Source organism: Haliotis cracherodii, unplaced genomic scaffold (assembly GCF_022045235.1).
Source record: "Haliotis cracherodii isolate W230 unplaced genomic scaffold, xgHalCrac1.p SCAF_12, whole genome shotgun sequence".
Classification (NCBI taxonomy): domain Eukaryota; kingdom Metazoa; phylum Mollusca; class Gastropoda; order Lepetellida; family Haliotidae; genus Haliotis; species Haliotis cracherodii.
The window spans coordinates 40,217,126-40,228,605 of NW_027266267.1; the positions used below are offsets into that span (position 1 = coordinate 40,217,126).

At 40.2% G+C, this 11,480-nt stretch overlaps 1 pseudogene; it reads left to right on the forward strand.

Moving 5' to 3' along the window:
- The first annotated feature begins 6,063 nt into the window (after positions 1–6,063).
- Positions 6,064–6,953, forward strand: LOC139457378 (uncharacterized; annotated as a pseudogene).
- Positions 6,954–11,480: the final 4,527 nt, after the last annotated feature.

Genomic DNA, 11,480 nt, shown 5'->3' on the forward strand with positions numbered 1-11,480 from the left:
AACAAGAGTGAAGACGTCTTGGTGGAGCCTCCACTCTGTGGGGGCGACCTTGCCTTCCAGCGACAGTGCATCCACTGGGATGTTTCGGCAGCCCTGAATGTGATGGACCTGGAACTGGATCCCCAGATTATCCACTAGGTAAAAGAAACGGAACGTCTGTTAAAAGAGCGGGTTCGATGACGGTTATGTTGTCCATCGAGATGGAGAGCTGTCTGTGTCTGAGGGCTTCCAATGAGGGCTTCCAATTAGAGGATCGCCAGCAGCCGATCCACTCAGTCGAGACGTCGTGCCATAATGATACACGAAAAAGGTGTGTTCGAAACATTTAGGCCATGAAATGTACCAAGAGCTATAGGATCGGACGTAAGTGAGGTTGATCTCAGCTCGTCCACTTCAGTCGAGTCTCGGAACATGACGAAACGTGGAAACTGTGTTGTCAGTGAACCAATGCCAAATCCCTGGTAGACCTATGGGTGCACCCGTTCTGTATAGAGGAGAGATTGTTGGAAGAGTTCAACGATGTATTACGAAGGACAGGCTGAATATACAAAAGGTTTTTGTCTGAAAGATTGTACCGTACGAATAGTTTCCATCCCTTGGGCATCGCATAAGCATTCACGTTGTAATATTGGGGGACGATGGGGCTGGGTGTTGTTCACTGCACGTGCAGGTAATGGATATCTACTGTAGTTTGTGAATCGGCCACATTGATGTTAAGCGACAGGTGTCTGGTAGAGTGGTTGCAGTGTTACGGATAAGCGTTCATGCAAGCCAGTCTGTACAAATACACTGCACGGATCCCAATGGTCAGTTGACCTGATTACGGTCGACGATGTTTACAGTCAGAGTTCTTGACACCTGACATGTAATTCGTCCTGTGTAGTAAACGGTAACCCCGTATGCTGAGTCGACTAGGCCACACACAGCCAATCCCCTGTGAACCCTGTGGTTGACAGACAAGTGGTGTGTCCGAGTTCTGAGTAGGAACTATGACGTTGCTGGTGTAGGGTTGATCCCCATGATAAGAGTGACGACTGGTTTGAATTCTGGTGAATACTGTTGAATACCGAATCGGTCATGAAGTTGTGATCGTCAACTTTGGTGCAGACCATATCTACCAGTTGATAGACGAGGTGAACCACGAGTTTAGGCACTCCAGAGGCTTGGGACGTGTTAGAGCGCTATTGTATAGACACCTATCAAGCGTCAAGCGACCTCTCCGGTCTCCATAGGTAGTTGGCCATGGGGATCTGACGATCTCATAGGCCTGTAGAATGAGAGGACGAAGCCACAAGGAGATCATGGTACAGCTAACGACTGTCTGCGCGGTTATCCCACGTGTGTCCACTCTATCCAAAGTAGGGATGGGGTAGATGAAGTGGAATCCGGGGAGTATCGGGAGGTAACCACTCGATCGACTGTCGGTAGGAGAGAGTGCGTCTGTACAGAGGTCTGTAGAGGTGCATTACGGAGAGGCGCAAGGATAGGCGCAATCAGAGAATCTAGAGGCGGCACATGTAGAGACACCTGTATAGGCGTTGTTGGCAGGAAAGAGGCGACATCATGGTAACAGTAGAGGTCGGGGAGTTTCTGTCCATGGTAGCCAACGGCAGCCCTCTTAGGAGTCGAATTATTTTACGCCGAAGTTTCCTTGCCTGCTGCAATCTCTGCTTTTGAGACACACGGACGTATTGCCTGAAAGCTGTGTGGGAAAGGGCGTGACATTCTTTACACCGAGAAGCCTGGAGGCCTGGGGATGAACAATTCAGGCACAAAGGGTGGGGATCTCACGCTAACATATTACGCCGGCACGTGGAACAGGGTGTCATGTTATCTGCAATGAAGCAGTGTAAAATCACAATGCATCCCCTCCCGATTATGTATGCTATAAATTGTTTTTCCACTACGTGGGTTTATGAAACAAATATTACAATAAACGTAAGACAACAAACAGTGACAAAACAATGTACTTACAAAGGTACGACAGTGGTGAGGTACCAAGCAAGAAAAATATAGAACCTAAGCCAGTTCATAACTCGTGGCCACATAAAATATTCAAGATGGCCACTTGAAACAACAAGACGCCTGGATTAACCATTGTTTCTTTTTTAAGAAAACGCCAGCATGTGTAAACAAGTTATGCACATGTTAAAACATACAATATTTAACAAGATACAAACCGTATGCACAACACAGGCACAATTAACATTAACTCAAGAAGCAAAATACGTGAGGGTTTGAACAAGTTTTGGGCTACAGATAAAAAAAACAGGTCTTCACACAGGAAGGGGCAAGAGTAATGTGAGGATATGTGACGTCACTTCCTTTGGCCACGTGGGACCTGTGTGATAGGTTTGGCCTCTCAGCTAGTTGGAACAACTTCTTCAAGGAAAGATCTTCACACAGCTGTTTTCTCTGTCAAGAACAAGCAGTAATATGCATTAAGGAGTAATGCAGGATAAGTAAAATATATGAAGATTTATTCAAGACTTAATCACAATAGCCACAGAAACATACACAATGCTATTAGAAGTAAATATGAATAAACAATGCCTCGATGGCTGAGTGAGTTAGATCGATGACTTTGAGTGTCTGCGTTTAGGAGCCGCTTTCTGAGAGTGTTGGATTCAACCCCATAGGGTACGAGAATTTGTGCTTTACTAAGACAGTGCAATCCCAAATACGACATTTGATACATTTGACCACTTTCTAAAAAAAACTGTGTTTTCACAGCTGCAAACCATGAGCTGCAGACGTTGTGGAAGAACAAAGTATACACAAGCAACCATGACAACGACAACCAAATATTAAATGTAAGGTAGCATGGGAAGAAGTGAAAGATGACACAAAGTACAAAGTTAACAAAACATCAGAGAAATATACATGTCTACATACCTGTCCACACAGCCTTAAATCCCTTACTGACAGACCAAATCCAAGGACTTGTAGTAAACACAACCCGGTAGTAGGCAGCTGACTGGACAATGTAGCCCCGCCTGTCTCCACTCAGAAGGACAAGGAGGTTGTTCGAGGCGTCATAAACCTGCAGTTTACAGAAGATACAGAGATAATGACCATACTTCTTACATGTGTGAATACCATAATGATCAAAACAAAAATAACTGAATTAAATATTAACATATTATAATATTTTGCAATATATATTAAAAACTAAATTATTGGGAACATGTCAATTACTCTTGCTTTAAGTAACAGTTATTGTTTTATATAACAAAACATTAAACACACTCAGAATGATTACATGATAAATAAATAGTTTACCATTTATCACAACACCAGGAAACACATCTGGAAATATGTTTATACAACCAATTTATCTCCCCTTCACTAAACCGCAAGGTGCGCTGACCAAGCCCGTCCAACCTTAAACTGACAGCGCATGTAGTATGTCATATACTTATAATTAATATGTACTTCTGTTATACTTATAGATGGGTAACCAGAGCTGCCTTCACCTTGTATTTGTAACGTTTACGCTGATCTAATGACAGCATATATTTTCGGCCATAAACAATGATACATCTATTGTTATACATCATGTAATGGTACGTAAGCTCGGAAGCTCTTACATGTATGCTGCATTAGATGGTTAGATAGTTGTGAATTGTGTCAGCAAAACATGCTTCTAGATGTGAGAAAATCTTCACAGGTACTAACAAATTATGTAATCAACGATATATCATAATATAATATCCAAAATAATAGAGATGGATATCACTGAAATCCTGTTGGTACTTGTAATATACATGGTTGGAGATTGAAAAGAATGTATGGATGATCGGTGTCTGTTTCTTGCCATGATGCTATATTGATTGTGTAATCATAAGCCCGTCAAAATTCTTACTATTTTCAGCCTGTAAAGGTATTTTCTAATAGATTCATTAATCTGGTACATTTACTTGCACGCTTCATTCCATATTGGTTCTTATTGCCTTACAAATACTGCAATGTTTACATACCTTGACATCATCTATCCCTTCCTCCGTAATGAAATCTTCAAACACGAGAGTGACCAATGTCTCTCCTGCATCAATGATGTAGGTACAGTACAGGTTGTTGTCGTAATTTCCAGGGTAGTTAGGTGAGGTGAAAGAGCCATACAAGCCTGTGTAGCGCTCACCGCAACCTGAAGTAGATACAATAAGGCGTATGTGTATGTGCTTGTTTATAATTTCTCTTCTTATAAAGAAATTAGAGAAAACAATAAAATCAAACACTGTTGTGTAATTTCCCTTCACCCTGGACACAGGCATTCCTCAAAGTATTTCTGAATCAACATATGTCACTAATGTCATCTCACAAAGGGTGCGACAGCAAGAACCGATGACATCCGAGAAACTTGAATAAAACTGTCTGCAAGCTGTTGTAATGGCCTTGACCTTTAGGATAACTCAATGACATCTAATTTTAGTTTATACTCCAGATGGGCATTGTTTCCTTTTGTGTATATATGCAAGATCCTCACAGCGATAGCCCGTTAGATGAGCTATGTGTACTATTGCTACCACTAGCCACAGCTTCCCACTGTGCAAGGTAGCCGTCATAGCCTCCCCTTGAATGAAATTGAATTTGCAACCGATTGACTATAATGTTGACAAAGAAGTGGAGGCAGTCGTGGTGCAGAGAACACTTTCCTCAGCTAAACATATTTCTTTATTTCTTTGAAATTCTAATTCATTTCAACTATCATGTCATCAGTACAGTGAGAATGTTAGGGGAAGTTTGATTACCTTCCGTTAGTCTGCAATCTGGAAACAATCTGATTATACTAACAAACGTAAATTCATCTTGGAAAGAGTACGTTTGTCACAAACCTTTCTCAATTCACTGTAATGACATTTCCAAAGACATGCTGACAAATAAAAATGTCACTACTTTTAAGTTAATGGTCGCTTGCATACTGGTGGAAGCGATGATGCAAGGATGATAACGAAGGAGTCACATGCTGGGAAGGAGATTGAAATGCTGTCGTTCACGGAGTATCTTGCCCACTTTTATCTTTTAATGTTGTAAAGGCACTTATCTCCGGATATATTTCTTTTGGACACATTCGTGTCAATTATTTTGTATTCATTTGTATGGTAATAAACCATACGGATTTCTGATTATTATTCTTGCCATTATTCCAGGATCAATACTGGATTACAAACGAAGCATTACAGCTCTAAACAGACAGACATCAGGAGATTCACGTGGATTTGGAGCATGCTTTCAAGGACGCTGGACTAACGGTTCATGGGCGGAGCATTGGAAGAAAATAAAACTAACATGGAACCATCCAACTTTAGTCTAAGTTGCGGTCAACATTTGGGCTGATGAGCTCAGGAGCAACAAAAATAATAATAAACAGTGATAACCAGGCAGTTGTTTCCATATTGAACAAACAGTGAACTACATATGAGAAGACAATACAGTTTGTTTGGCAGTCTGTCCTTTGTTATCTCAACATTAATTTATTAATAAGAGGTTAGTATAAATACTTTTTAAAAGCAACACGAATTATGTTCCTTATCTGAATGTTTCGTGAGCTGAAATCAGAGTCCAGAACAAAACCAACACCAGTTCCCAGGAATCTGTGGCTTATCTGGAATCTGAGGCCTTTCGGGCAAGAACAGCACCAGTGACGACCAATACTCAACATACCTACGCAGCTGCATTAAGATTATTTGACAAATTTTGTCACCAACATAAAATACCTCGGATAAAATACATCCGTAGATGATATTTCATGTGACAAAGTCAGGATGTCCAGCTCAACTGGCTTTGCACCGCTCAGCTCTTGCCAGACATCACAAAATTAATACCGTCCTTCCGACAACTTTTTCGTTTGCAAATGCATGCAGGGATACAGAAATACAGCAGCTCTTGCGCCGACACCCGAGCTAGACACCCAATCATAACTGACGTGTTGAGGAGACTGCGTACTGCTCTCCAGTCTGTTTGTACATCAGGGTATCAAGCTTCTTTATTCCCAATTTGTCCAGTCACTTCACTAACCACACATCTGTCTTTACGCCCCAACCAGGCCAGTTCTTCATCCGTATGAATGATAAACCTTTCATCAGACATCAGATATCAACAACACACACTAATTTATGATTGGAGCCACTACATATGTGGTAACAAAAGGAATACCACATAACATACTTTGCACATGGGGTAGCTGGAAATCTGCTGTATATGGTAAGTACATTCGCAGAAATATGGTTAGACGGCTCAAGTCTGATCTACGGGGCTCACCGGAGAACAGTTTTAAGGCCAGAGGGATTGGACATGAAGTATTGACTCAGCTCAAAATGGTACGGAAAAAGACATTTGAAGTTGAGCTCCTTGCTGCCATTCCTGCAACAAAAACTAAGAGGCAGTCTTCCACCAGCTTGTTCCCTCCTTCATTTGGTAGTTTATGGCCTCATGGATGTGCTACAAATGGTGAGTCGGGATCTTACCAAATTTCATAGGATTCCCTACATGCACATCATATGGTTAGATATTCTGCAGAGAGTCACATGGCGGGGTATACCAGACGGCAGTGTGATAGAGTGCAAAGGAAGAGATTTAACCGATTCGGAAGAGAGGTGCCCCAGACCCTGAAAGGCGTGTCCACGGGCACAATGAAATTAACATAGCCCACAGGTTTCTTCAGACAGGTTTGCACCCACCTGTCAGATATTGGCAATGACGTATTTGTTTACTCCTTTGAAGAGGGTCTTGAGGTATTTGCTGGTTTGTCCGCGTATGGACTCTCATTTCCAATCTTGTTTCATTTGCATTTCTTGTCTTATGCTTTATCCACAGGGGAGAGGGCTTGCCATAAACCAAGCTCAGTAGCGGAGGTCGTAGCAAGCATAACACGTTTCTCACAAACTGTAAGTAAGTTGAACCTCAACGTACATGCTGCACTTCATGAATTGTCACACAATCACAGAGGATGACAGTGTATCTAATGACACAGGATTGACTGGAGTTCATGCCTTAGGTTGTGTTTGGCCACGGAAGATGAACTGTACTGTGTATATTCCCATTTGGTCACAATGTGTATTGTTCCAGCCCATTTTGGCATGATGTGTATATTTCCGACCGATCTGGTAATGATTTTGTAGATACTCCATTGCGTAATCTGTGTACTGTGTATTACTGCTTATCACGACCTTGCCGGTATTGGCGGCAGTCTAACCTAGTGTTTAAAGCGTTACCTCGTCATGCCGAAGACCCGGGTGATATTGCCAAAATATTGCTAAAAGCGGCGTAAAACCATACTCACTCAATCACTCCGCCTGTATTGTTATGTAATGAATTTGCGCCTGTATATTGCCACTCAGTATGCTTCTTGTTATCTTTTGAATTAATTCATTCACAATTAAGCTAAACATGTAAAATATAGCTTAGTCCACATATAATACACATTCTACAGCTTATATATGCCATGAAAAAAATAACATAACGTTTTAGCTTGTTTACTGCCCGCGGGGTAACATTATCAGTAGTTAGTTACATGTAAACAGAGAGTCATACTGTGTTCACGTCCTATTAATGTAGCACTGTCTACTGGTCAACCTTGCGCCAGGAGGACCCTGGTTCCTTTGTGCCTTTGGTGTCCAGGATTACCTCGGCTGAAACCACTTTTATCATTGTCCAGACCTTGTAATCAGCGTCATGAATTGATGCAGCTTCCCTACTCAAACTCTTATGTCTCTTCTTTAGCATGGCTGGCAGATCAGTTTCTCTTAGTAGTGTCCTGGCTCCAAAGACACCTTTCCCGATCGGGCATATAGATGAATAATTTTATTGGGTTATGTAGGGTGGATTTTTTTCTGATACTCCAATACAGGGAAACGATGTATCACCTGAAAGCATATTTTAGTTAATTGATGAGGCATCCCCGAACCACAAGTATTGTATTTTCTGCTTGGCATCTTAGAATACAACAGATGAGCAAGTTTGGCTTCATGTCATGGATTTCTGTGAGGGTAACTGAATATCATGGCTTCTTTCGGCGGATAGCTTTTGATTAGTTGAACCATCGAGACCTGATTATATATGGATTAATGCGCCTGCAGAATTGTCGCCCAAAACCAAAACGCCATCGCCTTCTTTCTGACCTCAGCTATACTTAGCTGCCAGGAGGATACAACCTTTTCCTCTACCTCCTGGAAGTTCTTGTCACTTTCAAGCAATGTCTTAGAGCAAGCGATGGAGTCAAAAACTTAAGATATCATGAACATGCGATCGTCACATATTAAATGTCTTTTATTCCTTTGTGTATAGTATGACCACTTCAGTGTTCTTGTTGGTGCAAGTGCATCTCGAAAACTGTTAACAATTGACCTGGTGACCTGTTTCAAAATAAGATAATTAGTCTTACCTATATTGTAAAATTGCTGAAGAAAGTCTATTTTTTCGTTTTGGGGTCCAAAAGAAAGTAATACAAAGTTTCATTACGTTTGAAATACCCATGATATGACCGACATTCAATTCATTTTAATGTCCCAGTGAATTAAATAGATCGGTGTAGTTGTGAAGTCACATGACCCAAATATGGCCTCAGTCCACATTTGCTACAGATGCCTTTTAATTCACTCAGTATTTCAGCAATGTAACAATAAATCAATCAAATTTGAGATATCACCTAAAAGTGATTTTTAAAAACATTTTCTAGCACAGGTCATGAATTTACGCGATAGAGACTAATACTCATGGAATAATAATAGTATAAAACATACAGGTGACACTGTTGCGTTTCAATAAGTTGGACATAATGTATATTTAGACAATGATTGCACAACTGTTTTATTAATCTCTTTTAGAAGCAATCTAGTAAATGGAAAACGAATGTCACATAAATAACATATTTTCTTGTCAACTTTTTTGAAAAGCTACGAGATATTGCATTTGACAGGTATCTTAGTTAATGGAAACATGCAGTATGTATGGGCAATGGTAATACCATCAATAACATGACATTCTAGTGTTGGCAATGTTTTGGTAAAGAATGCAAAATATTAAATTCCAAGAGAAGTATAGGTAATGGGGGTGCTGCCGCAACCCCACTGGAGCCAGATTTATATACCTATTCAGCTATTACAGGGGAATTTTTTATGCAAAAATGGTGATGCGATTCAACGATCGTCATGATTCCTATGTAAAGAATCATCAATATTAATTAGTAATGGATAAAATTTACTATAGCCCACGAGGATATTGGAAAGATACAGGAGCAATAAAATAATTAGCCACCGCGGCTAAGGTATCTAAAGATGTGGCCAAGGATTGGCTTAAGAAACAAGCGATGTGGCAAATATACTTACCGGCACCGCGTTATATCCCGAGGAAGAAGTTTGATATTTTTACAAGGAATGAAGTTCATCAGGCTGACCTCTTGTTTCTTGCCCATGATAAGGTAAGATGCGTAACGTATAAATTCACTTTAACTGTAGTGGATGTGGCTAGTCGCTACAAAGAGGCTGAGCCATTAACCTCAAAAGATACAACAGAAGTAGCTAATGCACTGAGCCGCATATATAAACACGGACCACTAAAAGTTATTTCAAGTAGATCCTGGTCTTTAGTTTATGGGATCAGTAACTAAACTGTTAACAAAGCACGATATTGAAATCAGGCATCGTGAAAGAGAGGCCCATCGTAGTCAACCTATCGTTGAAAGATTTAACCGAACATTGTTTTCTATATCAGTATTGGATCGAAATGAAATTGGAACGATTAAGATCAACTGAATGTGTGACACAATTATCAGCTGTTATATCAGCGTTGAATAATGAAGTAACGAGATTAATCGGGAAGAAACCATCCCATGCGATTAAAATGAAATCTGTGACTTCCGATTCTCAAGAACAATCTCAAGATATTATGAATTTTAAATTGATTACGATAGTTACACATACACTAAATAAGACATGAAACTTCTTATGCAAACATTCTCATTGCAAGTGCTATAAGGGAGGTTAAATAATAATTATTGTAAATTAAAGCTGCTCTAAAATACCTCTCTCGATTGAAATTTATTGAGAAATGTGTTTATGCTCTTCTTATATTTTCTAACAGAGCTTGTTGTAACTGATAATCCGTTAACTAAAGATTCTTATCTTAGTTACTTTCATTTTTTTTTAAATGTATCCAAATGACAACTTTAATGAATACCAAATCAAAGACTTATCTCCCTTGTGTCAGCATTTATAATATGACCATGTTCACTCATTTCGCAATAACCTTTTAATTACTTTAAATGGCATGGTTAAAACTTATCTTAACTTCTAACACATTTTTGTTACAGAAAATAGAATTCATGCAATATTTTTTTTAAAGCGAAATGAGAAATGATCGAAAAGTGTCAACATTGATTATGTTTGCAATTTGTTGTGCCAACACAAGTATTATTGCACCAGAAATATATCAGAACGCTTAGGTTGTGTGTATGTTGTTGGATGCTCATTTAATTGGACACTAAATATCAAAATTGTCTTTTTTAGTTTTGATGAAAACATCCATTTATTTGGAAGTAGTATAATGCAAAAAAGTGCTAAGTCATGACTTCAGCGCCCCCTAGTGTGAAAATGGACAATCAGATTGTTTAAAGGGAAATCATTATTGGAAAATTCTGCCTTTTTTGTTTTCGAAACATGCATTTATTTGTTTGATACTCCTAAGTGAAATAAATAGCTCCCATCTCTTGGATATTCATCAAATTCAAATTTATCAACGGCAAGCCATGTTAGGAATTTTGGAACATGCTTAAAATTTCCGCCATTGCGCTGCAGGAGCGAGCAATGGGACTATAATGGCAGTACTCCGGTATTGCTTTGCTAATGTCGGTAGAGCACCGGGAGCGCCCTGTAATGGATCGGCGGCTCTCCGGTGGCTTCAATGTGTACCGTGCTGGTGGCACTGTGATACCGTAGTACGGCAGAATACCACCGAAATAGTACTGATGCGCCGACTACGTGATACCGGAGCTCCACTGTTACATCGGTAGTGCATCGGCAGCGCAACGGTATCACTCTGCGATAGCTCCGGTCAACAGTGGTACAGTGGTTTTACATCGGCGGCGGATCAGTAACACTAAGGTGACAAAAAAGTGGTATTTGATAGCACACCGGCTCTTACATTGGTAGGACAACGGTATCACAACGGGAACAGCGGTACTACATCGGTATTGCTACGGTCAATTTTGTTTGTTTCAAGTGCTTTCTCGTCGGAGCTCCGCCGATTTTCTCACTGTTGTTAATTTTTTGCTCCGGTTTAGTCCTGGTGAGGTACATCGGTAGTGTGTGACAGGCCCTTTATATCACAAGCAAATAAAGCCCTAATGGCAATATACAGGTATCAAAAGAGAGTAGGTAATATCATTTGTGCTGATCTTTTCAGGATTTTTGATGCAATGATTACACCAATATTGTGCTATGGTTCAGAAATCTGGGGAACAACATATTGTAAAACTACTGAAA